The sequence below is a fragment of the Schistocerca piceifrons genome, chromosome 6 (genome assembly GCF_021461385.2).
Source record: "Schistocerca piceifrons isolate TAMUIC-IGC-003096 chromosome 6, iqSchPice1.1, whole genome shotgun sequence".
In the NCBI taxonomy this organism is placed as follows: Eukaryota; Metazoa; Arthropoda; class Insecta; order Orthoptera; family Acrididae; genus Schistocerca; species Schistocerca piceifrons.
The window spans coordinates 414,953,582-414,967,657 of record NC_060143.1 but is presented as its reverse complement, the minus strand read 5'-3'; positions in this window follow the sequence as shown (position 1 = coordinate 414,967,657).

Genomic DNA, 14,076 nt, shown 5'->3' with positions numbered 1-14,076 from the left:
TACAAACGAGCATGTCATCAGGACGTCGCTAGTGCTTCCTTTAAATACGCCAGCTTTGACTGCAACAGGGCACTCACATTTAGACTTGCAGTTAGATGTGTACTGGGTCGCTGCGTAGCGCTCAGCTCGGTGATCTACATGTTAATCTTTATTAAGGAGATGTTGCAGTAAGGGTGGCCCATCAAGCAGCAGACGTGAGGGGACAGTACCAGCCCTGGTCCTCTTTGCTACCACTGTCAGTCATCAACCCAGGATTAGCAAACATCGCGGCAGACTCGCTCGCCACTAATGCTGACCACATCAGTGAGCTGTCCTCGAGATCGTACAGGGACAAGGCCCTGTGGATCCGTCGTCAAAACCGGGTGAGCCGACGACGCTGGGGGACTGCAGCCAGTTCCGCCCATCCACCGCGGACGAGCCACCAGGAGGAGCAGGGAATAAGACGGGGTGGGATAGCTTACACTCCACAGTACGAGAACGCCTCTCGTGCCATAGGTGGCGCAGTGGATAGCACACTGGACTCGCATTCGGGAGGACGACGGGTCAATCCCGCGTCCGGCCATCCTGATTTAGGTTTTCCGCGATTTTCCTAAATCCCTCCAGGCAAATGCCGGGATGGTTCCTTTGAAAGGGCACGGCCGACTTCCTTTCCCATCCTTCCCTACTCAGATGAGACCGATGACTTCGCTGTTTGGTCTCCTCCCGCAAACAACCCAACTCAACTCTCGTGCCGATAGCGCCGGGACACCAACCTGGAGCCTCCTACGGCAGCGGCCTGCTGTCCGCTGCCGAGCCTGCCGGCCAGCCGGGCGCCACCAGCCACGTGCGGCCGAAGTAAGGGCATGCCAATCCTACGTCACAGTACGCGGCGCTGCGCTATCAAAACTGGTGCGGCTCGGAGCTGGTGTCATCGCTCCGAGTCAGCGAGGACTCGGGGAAGGTCGTTGATATCAGCAAGCTCAGCCAGCCTGTGTTATGCGGGCCACATTGTACTTGGCAGGAATAAAGGTGTCATGAATTAATAACGTTTCTTTGGCGTTTCTGACGCGTCCACAGTCATTTCCTAGCATCCTGACAACTGGAGAGGTCACTGCTCGACTTCCAGTCCACCGTAGGTGACCGGGATCAACGGGGTGCCTACAGCTTAGGTGTCAGAAGTCCTCACGCCCACCGCCTACGGATTTAGTATCAGAAGTGTTCGAACCGCCCACTACAGCACTGGCCTGCATATCTGGTATCTGGAGTCGTTGACACCGCCACTGCAGGACTGACACCACAGAGTTGCGTTCAGAACTGTCGACTCTATGCAGCCTTGTGGTAAGTGCACGAGGCAATTTTTGTTAATAACTATGGATGCACATTCTTTGTTGGGAGTGCACCTACAACCACTAGTGGAAGAATTAATTAATCAACAGCTAAGGGACGGTATTATAGAGAACAGTGAAAGCCCGTGGTCTGCCAACATGGTGGTAGTTCTTAAGAAGTCATTGGACGGTACTAAAAAGTATAGGTTTTGTCGTGACTATCGTTTTTTGAACGCACGAACTGTAACAGATGCGTATCCAATACCGAACATCACGCAAACATTGGACAACCTAGGTCGGTGTAAATATTTTTCGACACTAGATCTAAAGAGTGGGTACCATCAGATAGAAGTAAGTCCCGAGGATAGACCAAAGACGGCCTTTACAACAGTCCTTGGTCGCTTTCAGTATCGCCGGATGCCATTTGGGTTGAAAAACACTCCTGCTACTTTCCAGCGTCTGTTAGATGGTGTGCTCCGGGGACTGAAACCGAAGATTTCTATGGTATACCTCAATGATATTGTTACTTTTTCGCGTAATATAGAAGAGCTAATATAGAAGAGCATGTGGAACGACTGAACGAAGTATTTAGTAGGCTAAGAGCGGCAAATAATACGCTTAATGTCGAGATATGTCAGTTTGCTCAGACGCAAGTGACTTATCTTGGGCATATTATCAGTCAGGATGGGGTAAGGAAGGATCCTCGTCTAACGTCGACTGTGCGTGGTATTCCAGTACCACAGCCCACTAAACAAGTTCAGCACTATGTCGGTTTATGTAATTACTACAGACGATATGTAAAGGGGTTCGCAGAAACTGCACATCCATTAACGAGATTGTTAAAGAAAGGTGTTAAGTTTGAATGGACAGCACAGTGTCAGGAGGCATTCGAGAAGCTCAAACAGATACTAACATCAGATCCAGTGTTGATACTTCCTGATTTCGAACAAAAGTTCATACTATGTTGTGATGCTAGTAATATTGTTGTAGGTTGTAGGGTTAACGGACAGGAACATCTAGTGGCATATTCTTCCAGGCAACTGAATAAGGCAGAGAAGAATTATTCAGCTACAGAGAAAGGAATGTTAGCAGTGATTTACGGTATATCGTATTTTCACTGTTATGTATATGGGCGTAAGTTCAAGGTGATTACAGATCACGCAGCATTGAAGTGGTTGTTGGGGGTTGAAAGATCCTTCGAGTCGTTTAACGAGATGGGCACTGAAACTAAGTGAATTTGACTATGAGGTAATTCACAAACCAGGGGTAAAACATACGAAAGGCAGATGGCCTTAGTAGAAAAATAGCAGCTGTACAAGTTGTGGGCGTAAGTGAGAAGGAGTGGATAAAGGCGCAAGCCTCTGACAGAGAGTGTCAATTGTTCCGAACGCAACTGCAGTTTGATATGCAGGAGGGGTTGCTTTGCAGGAAGACAAGGTGCGGGCTACGCTTCGTAGTACTGGAGTCACTGAGGGAAGAAGTGTTGAAACAAGCGCACGACCATGTATTGTCAGGTCATGGTGGTAAAAGAACGAAGGATAGACGGGTAGCTGAAAGGTTTTGGTGGAAGACACGTCGCATTGATGTAGAGCAGTATGTGCAAAATTGTATACCGTGTGTGCAGAGAGCAGATTTAAGTCATCAGAAAATTCAGTTACAGAGACTACCTGAAGCGGATCGTCCATTCGCATTCATCGAGTTAGACATAATCGGAGCATTTATCAAAATCCAAGGGGGTAATCAATACGTATTAACAATATTAGATCATTTTTCCCGATAGCTGGTAATGGTAGCTATTTCAGATCAGAAGGCAAGCACTGTTGCCTAAGCCTTAGTAAACAACTGGTTGCTCAAGTATGGTGTGCCTGATACTATAGTTACAGATAAGGGCAGTAACTTTATGTTGGAGCTGATGAAGCAGTTATGCCGTTTATTGAAAGTTAAGAAATAGCGGACAAGCCCATTCCATCCTCAGTCAAATGGACGAACTGAACGGGATCATGGGACGTTAGTTAAGATGATTAGTCATTACGTAAATTCAGAACACACGGATTGGGACGTGTATTTAAATCAGTTGACAAGCGCATATAACGCGAAAGTTCGTACGGGAACGGGGTCCTCACCATATGAGGTAATTTATGGTCGGAAAATACCATCACCATTTGATGTGCTCAAACCTCAGGTAGGTTCACAGAATGAGTCAGTGAAGAATTTCGCCAAGAAATTGAGAGAGATTTGGCAAAGGGTACGTCGTGCTAATACTAAAGCTTTGGAGATACAAGAGAGTATTGTGCAAAGAACAGGTAAACTGCCGCAGTACAGAATTGGTTAATGGGTATGGGCTAACCCTTATTTTCCGAAGGGTAAAAGGAAGAAGTCTTTGACGAATCATTCTGGACCGTATTAGGCAAATGAAATAGTGTCTCCAGTGAACGTAAAGTTGCAGTTACCAACCAAGTCGTCAGTAGTTTATTGTGAGTAGGATTAAGCCGTTTAAGGGCGCAGTGGATGCGTTATCGCAGATTCCTCCAGCAGTAACAAAGGGTGTGAGGGTACCGAAGCTAAGAGAACAGCAGAGGAACGTACCTTACGCACTTAGTTCTAGGGATAAGTAGAATAAGTGTCCTCGGGGAGGAACATGTCATATTTATTGTTATTAGGTAATAGGGTATGTGTAGTTTTTACTTGACATTTGTGTGTTTTAGACGTGGTAAAGAAGGGAGTGATTGCCATGGCTTCCTTTTCCTTCAGGTGCCGTGGCGGGATGTGGCCCGGGAAACTTTTCGTCAGTCTGGTACTGCTACACTGTTGCAGAGGAGAGGTGGTGCAGGTGCAACCACTAGATAAGGGAATTTTGTTTGCAAGACAATTAGATGTGGTATTGTCAAGCCGCAGGTGGACAATTGTGTTCATGTATAATACATGGGGAGTGAGGAATGATCTACGGACACTACAGGATAGGTTTATGGCGCTACAGGCGGCCACGGAGAAGGAGGGGTTGTTTCAAGACATACGGAACGATTATCAGGAATTGAAGCTCTCATACGAAAAGCTGAGAAGGCAGCTGTAACAAGTAATGGAAGTGGTAACGCAAATGCTCGTTCGCAGGGAACGAGGGTGGTTGGATGCAGGGGGAAAATTGCTGGAAACAGTGTTTGGAAACGCGGACGAGGAAGATACAAAGAGCTTAAATAGTATGGTGGGGGAGGTGCAGGAGTTGGCGGAGGAGACAAAGTCGAAAGTGGATTGGCACACGACACGTATAGGTAACATGGAGCAGGGGATACTGAATGTCAGTAGAACAGTGCAGGAGTTGACGTCAGACCTGGAACGGTATGCAGCAAATACCAGGAAAGTGTTGAATGGGGATATAGAAGCTACACAGGCGAGATTGAGCCGAATAGATGGGAAAATATAAGTAGCAGCTTTATTGAGGGCATTAGCAGACAGGGTGGATGATGCATGTGTTAAATTGGAAGCGTTATATGAGGCTATGCATCACGCAGTGCATGGGCAATTGAGTGCCACTTTGTTAGGTCCAGATCAGATGCTGAAGGCGTTGCTGAAAGCGCAGAAAGAATTCTCAGAAGGAATGCATCATGTCGTGCCTCCAGCAAAGCGGAATTTACCGTTATTCTATCGCATGTCTAAAGTGAGAGTAATTACGGATTAGGCGAGTATACACGTAGAAGTGCAAATACCAGTGATGGGTATCAATTCGCGGTACCAGTGTTATACAGTACACCCTTATCCAATTAGATGAGGTGCACTTGGGAAGTGGGTGCAAGTGCAAACTCGGGAAGTGTTGTTAGTGTCGAGATGGAGGAGTGCTCATGTGGTAATGTCTACGGAAGATTTGGCAGACTGTTTCAGGGGAAGTGTTTTTATTTGTATAGCAAATGAGGTGGCAACCTACAACCATTCTTGTGAGATGCAGTTGTTCTTGTGGAATATGGGAACCTTAGAATGCGAAAAGAAGATGTTACTTCCAGGACCGAAATTTCAGAAAGTTGGGGAACATTGGATTTACTCTGTGTTCGAACTAGAGACCGTAGTTGCCACTTGTTACAGAAATGGTAGATTGACAGATATATCAAAGCTTGAATTGCAGGGCAGTGGGTTATTGATTAATGGCACTGGATGTGAAATAGTGGGGAAGCATTTTCACATACCAGCAACTTTCACGGATACAACAATGATTAACGTGACACAGCCTATCTCGTATTGTACAGAGGAACCACCACACACATGGCCTCGCCAGAACCTAACGTTTATTAACGAGTCCGTGGATCCCACATTGCTACAATCTTTAGATTATCTCAGAAAAAGAGCAGATCTCAGTTAATCAACTACTGCAGCACGTGCAGCAATATCGGGAGAAACGTAAGCAAAACACAATTATATTTGGTGTGTCAACGGCTAGCATAATCTTAGTTCTAGTGTTTATTTGTGCAACTTACTCATGTGTACGGAAACAGATGTCTCGTTCTCAAATAACAACCGTACATCAAATACTTATGGGATGGACCGGGAATAGTGGAACGTAATATAAATAGATAATCAATGATAAGATTGGAATCAGTATTAAGTGTAAGTAGATTATTAGCGGATAAGAAAAGTTTGACAGTGTTGAAGGAGTAGTTGTAAGATACCTGTAGAGTATAAGAAGTGTGTCGTGCACAACCAGTAAGTCCAGAATTGTAAAATTCGGGACGAATTTTCTTAAAGGAGGGGATGTGTAGTGTCTCAGAATAGTAAAGAGTTGGAAACATGGAATATTGTCAAAGTTTCATTGCCTACGGTTCAAATGGCTCTAAAGACTATGGGACTTAACAGCTATGGTCATCAGTCCCCTAGAATTTAGAACTACTTAAACTCAACTAACCTAAGGATATCACACAACACCCAGTCATCACGATGCAGAGAAAATCCCTGATCCCACGGGGAATCGAACCCGGCAACCCGGGAACCCAGGCGTGGGAAGCGAGAACGCTACCGCACGACCACGAGCTGCGGACTTCGTTGCCTATGCCGAGAGCCAGAGGCAGTAGGTTAGCCAAGAGGTAAGAGGATTGCACATGTATTGGAATGTGTCATCATGCAGGGGCAGTGGCGAGAGAGAATTGCTTAGCACACGGGTTTGTATTAGACAGAGACTTTCGTAGAGTGTAAGACAGAGGTATTGCGTCAGCTGTACTACATTTCACAACTTCGCCTAAGTATGCCGTAACAACACGTAACTCTGCCACAAGAACACCTAAGGGGCGGGTACAACAGATAAATCAGCAATATAAGTGGAACGAATGCGTTCCTTACAATCGAGCATGACATCAGGATGTCTCTCGTGCTTCCTTTAAATACGCCAGCTTTTATAGCAACAGGGCACTCACAGACTTGGGGTTAGATGTGTACTGGGTCACTGCGTAGTGCTCAGCTCAGTGATCGACATATTAATCTTTATTAAGGAGGGAAGGCAGAAAGGTGGAAGGAGTATATAGAGGGCTTATACAAGGGCGATGTACTTGAGGACAATATTATGGAAATGGAAGAGGATGTAGATGAAGATGAAATGGGAGATAAGATACTGCGTGAAGAGTTTGACACAGCACTGAAAGACCTGAGTCGAAACAAGGCCCCGGGAGTAGACAGCATTCCATTAGAACTACTATTGGCCTTGGGAGAGCCAGTCATGACAAAACTCTACCATCTGGTGAGCAAGATGTCTGAGACAGGTGAAATACCCACAGACTTCAAGAAGAATATAATAATTCCAATCCCAAAGTAAGCAGGCGTTGACAGATGTGAAAATTACCCAACTATCAGTTAATAAGTCACAGCTGCAAAATACTAACGCGAATTCTTTACAGACGAATGGAAAAACTGGTAGAAGCGGACCTCGGGGAAGATCAGTTTGGATTCCGTAGAAATGTTGGAACACGTGAGGCAATACTAACCCTACGACTTATCTTAGAAGAAAGATTAAGAAAAGGCAAACCTACGTTTCTAGCATTTGTAGACTTAGAGAAAGCTTTTGACAACGTTAACTGGAATACTCTCTTTCAAATTCTGAAGGGGGCAGGGGTAAAATACAGGGAGCGAATGGCTATTTACAATTTGTACAGAAACCAGATGGCAGTTATAAGAGTCGAGGGGCATGAAAGGGAAGCAGTGGTTGGGAAAGGAGTGAGACAGGGTTGTAGCCTCTCCCCGATGTTATTCAATCTGTATATTGAGCAAGCAGTAAAGGAGACAAAAGAAAAATTCGGAGTAGGTATTAAAATTCATGGAGAAGAAGTAAAAACTTTGAGGTTCGCCGATGACATTGTAATTCTGTCAGAGACAGCAAAGGACTTGGAAGAGCAGTTGAACGGAATGGACAGTGTCTTGAAAGGAGGATATAAGATGAACATCAACAAAAGCAAAACGAGGGTAATGGAATGTAGTCAAATTAAATCGGGTGATGCTGAGGGGATTAGATTAGGAAATGAGACACTTAAAGTAGTAAAGGAGTTTTGCTATTTAGGGAGTAAAATAACTCATGATGGTCGAAGTAGAGAGGATATAAAATGTAGACTGGCAATGGCAAGGAAATCGTTTCTGAAGAAGAGAAATTTGTTAACATCGAGTATAGATTTAAGTGTCAGGAAGTCGTTTCTGAAAGTATTTATATGGAGTGTAGCCATGTATGGAAGTGAAACATGGACGATAACCAGTATGGACAAGAAGAGAATAGAAGCTTTCGAAATGTGGTGCTACAGAAGAATGCCGAAGATAAGGTGGGTAGATCACGTAACTAATGAGGAGGTATTGAATAGGATTGGGGAGAAGAGAAGTTTGTGGCACGACTTGACTAGATGAAGGGATCGGTTGGTAGGACATGTTTTGAGGCATCAAGGGATCACAAATTTAGCATTGGAGGGCAGCGTGGAGGGTAAAAATCGTAGAGGGAGACCAAGAGATCAATACACTAAGCAGATTCAGAAGGATGTAGGTTGCAGTAGGTACTGGGAGATGAAGAAGCTTGCACAGGATAGAGTAGCATGGAGAGCTGCATCAAACCAGTCTCAGGACTGAAGACCACAACAACAACAACAAGGAGATGTTGCAGTAAGGGTGGCCCATCCAGCAGAAGACGTGAGGGGACAGTACCAGCTCTGGTCCTCTCCGCTCCCGCTGTCAATCATCAACCTAGGATAAGCAGACATCGCGGCAGACTCGCTCGCCGCCAATGCTGACCACATCAGTGAGCCGTCATCGAGATCGTACAGGGCCTAGGCCCTGTGCATCCGCCGTCACAACCAGGTGAGCCGACGACGCTGGGGGACTGCAGCCCGTTCCGCCCGTCCACCGCAGACGAGCCACCAGGAGGAGCAGGGAAGAAGACGGGGTGGGATAGAGTACACGCCGCACTACGAGATCGCCTCTCGTGCCGACAGCGCCGGGACTCCTACCCGGAGCCTCCTACGCGCAGCGGCCTGCTGTCCGCCGCCGAGCCTGCCGGCCACCCGGACGCCACCAGCCGCGTGTCGCCGAAGTAAGCTCATTCTATCGCTACGTCACAGTACGCGGCGCTGCGCTAGCAAGACTGGTGCGGCTCGGAGCTGCTGTCATCGCTCCGAGTCAGTGAGGACTCGGGGAAGGTCGTTGATATCACCAAGCTCAGCCAGCCTGTGTTATGCGGGCCACATTGTACTTGGCAGAAATAAAGGTGTCAAGAATTAATAACGTTTCACTGGCGTTTCTGATGCGTCCACAGTCATTTCCTAGCATCCTGACAACTGGAGAGGTCACCACTCGGCTTCCAGTCCACCGTAGGCGACCGGGACCACTGGGGGCCTAAACTACTGTGAACGAGGTTCTTTAACACAACTGTGCAGAAATAATTAAGAATTTCCTCGTATTTCCTTCAATTAATTTAATTCGACGTCTGTAAATCACTAGTTTCGCAGTTGCAGCTGAAGTAGCAGTAAAGTAACACACCAACACCTCTGACGGATTGGCCAGTTATAAGAACGAGACTCTATATGTTCGGATACAGCACGGGTGGTGATGCCTAGAACGGGATGGATCAACTAGAGGTTAGCATCGTGTGGCGGGTGTTTCAAATTGAAAATATTCTAATTACAATAATTTTACGTATGTGTTTATGGTTTTTGTTAACCGATCGTGTGATGGACGCTCGCTTCTAGGGCCGCACGGAAAGTTTCTTTGAACCGTGGGTTGGACACCCATGACATAAAGGCTCGAATCAACAAGTGCTTTCTCCACCTTTCCACTCAACACGACCGCGGTGCTGCTGTGGTCAAATATGTTGGAACATTGTTTGTATGAGTAATCCAGTAGTGTAGAACGGTCACATCATGAAGTTTTATCTGCCTTGGAAATGATCATATAAGGTCCTAGATATTTTCAGAAGAGTTACACTAAAAAATGAATTGTCGTTTCGCTGCACCACAGTGTGCATGTGTCTTGCTAAGCCTTGTGTGAGCAGGCCAGCTACTGAAACAGCCTGAAGAACATCCCTGAGGCCGACTCCTCAAGCAGCTGAGACAATAAACGAAGGCACGAGTTGGTGACCAGCCAGTAAGCGACCTACGCACAGGTCGATGCTGCCGTACGAGAAAGGCGCAGAATCAATCAAGCAGCGGGCGTGAGCAACATGCTAAGCGCGTGTTAAGCGTGTTAAACATGAATACACGACTACGAATACACGAGTGTCCGAAAATAGTCAAGTGTCTCCATGTCTCATAACCACCAAAATGACAAATTGAGCGAAATTCTTTGTCTCTTCTTCCAGAGATCTCATTCAGCTTCGTTGTTTACATTGGGGTACCCCTTACGTAATCTCATAATCATACCACATCATGCTGGTGCGCCTTTTGAGCCACAAATGAATACTGCAGTAGCTAGTGATAATTTTAAACTTAGTGTGAACCATAATGGGAGTGAGATAAAAGAGCAATTCCAGAAAGTATAAGAACTAATTAATACTATCGAGTCAGCTTCCGTCAGTCACAGGGTACAAAACACAGAAAGATACGGGTAACTTAGTTCTCTTACAGCTAAAACTCAATTTATGTGTCATTTACAGGGTATAAAAAGGAATTGTTTCCTTTTTATATTATTTGCTTATTTATTTCACCCTACGAGCTCATTCAATTTCCGTTTAAGTGGGACGTGTGAATTGTACAATGAGATGTTAGGGGAGCGTGTCGTACACATAGGATTGTGTACTTAATAACGTAGGATGTTTTTCATCATTACTTCAGCGTAGCGACTGATTTCAGAATCACAACGAATGCGAGCTAGACACCGCCTTTAAGAGTTTCTGCCGTTTTCTACTGTTCCCGCTGTTGCTGTACATGAGGTTTGTTTGTGTCTCATTAATGAACATTTACAGAATTCTACGTTTTAAGTGCTGCATATGTTACAGTTATTTTAAATGTACCGTTAATTCTTCAGTTACTAAATTTAATGTCAAGTTAATTTCTATATACTTTTGTAATCAATTATAGTTGATTTACAAATTAACTAACTTTCGTTAATATATTAACTATATCGCCTGATTGAAAATGGAAATAGATAGCTTAGACTTCAAATTACAATTAACTTGTAACTGGTTTTTAATAATACATAAGCTTAATATTTTTCAGTTGCTGGTTATTGATGTGTCGTAAAGCAATAATGTAACAGATAGATGACTAAATACAATGTTCACAAGATTCTTTTCGATTGTAACGCTTGTAAATTCCAATGCAGTACTTGACCTTTCTGTACCTTGGAACATATTTTTACGTTGGAAAAACCTTAACTTCCCGAAGTATTTTTTGCGATGTCAGAGAAAGTCAGCAGCGAATAAAAAGTAAATGCCTTCATTTAAAAATAGAATAAGAAAATAGATTAAACTTGTGTTAGAGAGAGACTACTTGAGGTGGAAGTTTAAGAAGCGTCCCAAATTACAAACCATTGCTTTCCCTTATAAGTAAGAAGCATTAGTAAAAATAAATTGAATTTTATTCAAGCTTTTAACAGTGCTAAGCAATATCAGCAAGATATGCATAGCATTATTACTTCTTTCAGCTGGGTCATCAAGAATTTTCGTAAGAATTTTTTTACCGTTGATCGCTTTGTGTTCCATAAAAAGGTCAGTGTTGAATCAACATATCAAGGGTTAGTATATTCATACCTTGTGTCTTTGCCATTTTAAGTTCTTCCACTTAGGTCTCCTTAGTCAACATTGTATAATCTGACAGTTATCTTAAATGATAAAAACCAACATTGAATGCATAAACAAAAAACTGAAAATAATAACTTGAAGTTGGGTATAAACTAGAAACCGGACATGTTTAATAAACCACCACCACAAGCAACTGGTACCGTAATTTCTTCAACATCACATTTTTGAATCGTGTTTGTCATAAAGATAAGAATAAATGTCATCCAGTCTTCTTCAAATGAACATTTAAGTTGTTTTAACCATACCTGTATAAGACATCACCAGTGATTTTTAAGTTTCTGTTCTTTTCGCTTGCCCACTGGATGTCTAATAGACACTAGACGCGCACTTTATAAATTACCAGTTGATTTTAAGTCACAATTAGGCGTTTTATTTGACATCAGTTTGCTTGCTGTAGCTGCACTTGATCTCGCTGCTGGGCTAAAAACGAAATACTAATTCACTTGCAAATGAGAGATAATACAGGGTGTTTGAAAATTAATAATCGGTTTTAAGGGTTTGTAGCACATATTTCATGCGCCTTACAATTATAAATAATACACCAAATGAAAGAGAACCACAAACAGTTATTCTTATAATTATTCAGTGTGAACACCGATGACACATTGAGTCGATAGGCGAGTTGTTCCGAAGCCTTGATCAATGTGTCAGGAGTAACTCTTGCAATGACACTGTTTCTACAGTCGGATAGATCAGCTGGTATCGGAATCCCATACACATGATCGCCTCAGATCGTGTGTGAACGTGGAGGTCATGCATAAAATGCTGTCAACCGGCCCCTCCAGCCCAATCCGCCGGTCGGATACAACGTCGTTTAACCAGTCGCATAGTGAGTTATGCCAGTGAGGCAGCGCACCATCTTGCTCCCAAATAAAGATGTGTTGTTCAGCTTCTTCCCACTGAGGCCCATAAGAAACATCAGTTACAGTTGACTCACAGAAAAAGAAAGACCCATAAACTTTCCGCGAGGATATATCTTGGGGCTAAGTGTGAAAGACTCGCACTCGTTCAACACGTTTTTTAGTTACTCTTTGTCATTCCATACTCTTCCCTTTTCGCACAGGTATACAAGCAAAACTGTTTGAGTTGCTCTTTCATTTGGTGTATTATTTGCTATTGTAGGTTGAACGTAATAAAAGCTACAACGCCTTAAAACCGGTATGTTAATTTTGAAACACTCTGTATTTGTTCTTATCTGATCAACATAAAAGAAGTAACAACATGAAATAGCTGCAAATATTAATAAGATTTGATTGTAGGTTGGGAGTGTGTCTACTACGCGTTAAATTTCTCCTTCTATACGCAAGTAAATTAAATCACATTTTCCTAAATACTATGGATTTATTTATGGCTGATAAAATCTTCTGGGTTGTTAGGCAGCTTCATACTGCTTTTCAAAGGTCTTCAGTAGTCAAAGTTTCGATCCCTTTTACTGGAATCTCCTGCAGGATAACACTGTTGCCCGCGGATGGCATTTCGCTCTTAACTTGAAATATCCAGGGACATCAGTGAATTCCTGAAGAAGATCCCAGCGTAGCGATCAAAGCGCCTAGCATGAAAGAAGTCTGAAGACGAATCTGATGCGACCTAAAAAAAAAAAAAAAAACAGAAAATTTTACCTTGAATGAGAATGGTACGAAAGCCTGCGATTTGTACTGATTCATTTAGGTATTGTTGAAATTATTTTCACAGCAGGGAAGAGAAATATAAATAAATTAATAAATAAATAAAAGGAAACGAGAGGGAATTGGTTGTATTTAGTTTTGCTGATCATCAGAGGGAAAAGTGGGCACCTTTCGTTGATAATTAATGCTAATGCTAATTACTGTCCTATGTTTAAGGGTCGAATAAAAAAGCACGAAGAGAATAAGATGAAGACTGTCCCCACGATTTTATTCCCGATATGCCGCGAGGCATCACTGCTCATATTGTTTCCGAACGAAACACTGAATCGCTCTGCCGCATATCTCGCTCGGAATATAGAAGTTCGGCCGCGGCACGAATCTGAAGCCGGCATCGGCGAACTCATATCTGAGACGGCCCGTGGCGGTGCTCGTTACAGAGATCCGCATCACTCGGCTGTGTCCGTAAATGCGCACTCGCGAGCTTTAACGTCGCGAATAAAAAGAGGACGCCGCCGCCCTTCCCCCGGGGGCCGTTTTTATTACGTACACCAGCGCGGCACTCCCGTGCAGAATTATTCCTCTTCATCTTGCCTTTATTTATTTCCTCCGCGAGTACGGCGCTGCTGAGTACTTTACAACGGCAAGCAGACGCCGGCGGGCAGGCGGAGACAACACCGGTTCGAGTGCGACCACAAAGAGACGCCGCCAGCTCATCAGCCCCGGGCCAAACTGGCAGACAACTCGCCGCAGCAGGCCGGAGCCGCTGCTCTTCTGCCAGACGAAAAGGGGGCTTTGTGGAATTACGGTTACTGATAACTACTTCGCAAACGATGTGACGCAATGGAAATGAAAAAAAATAAAAAAGAAGTCCATGTTCGCGGGACTGTTTTCTACAGAAATGCGCTTCAGC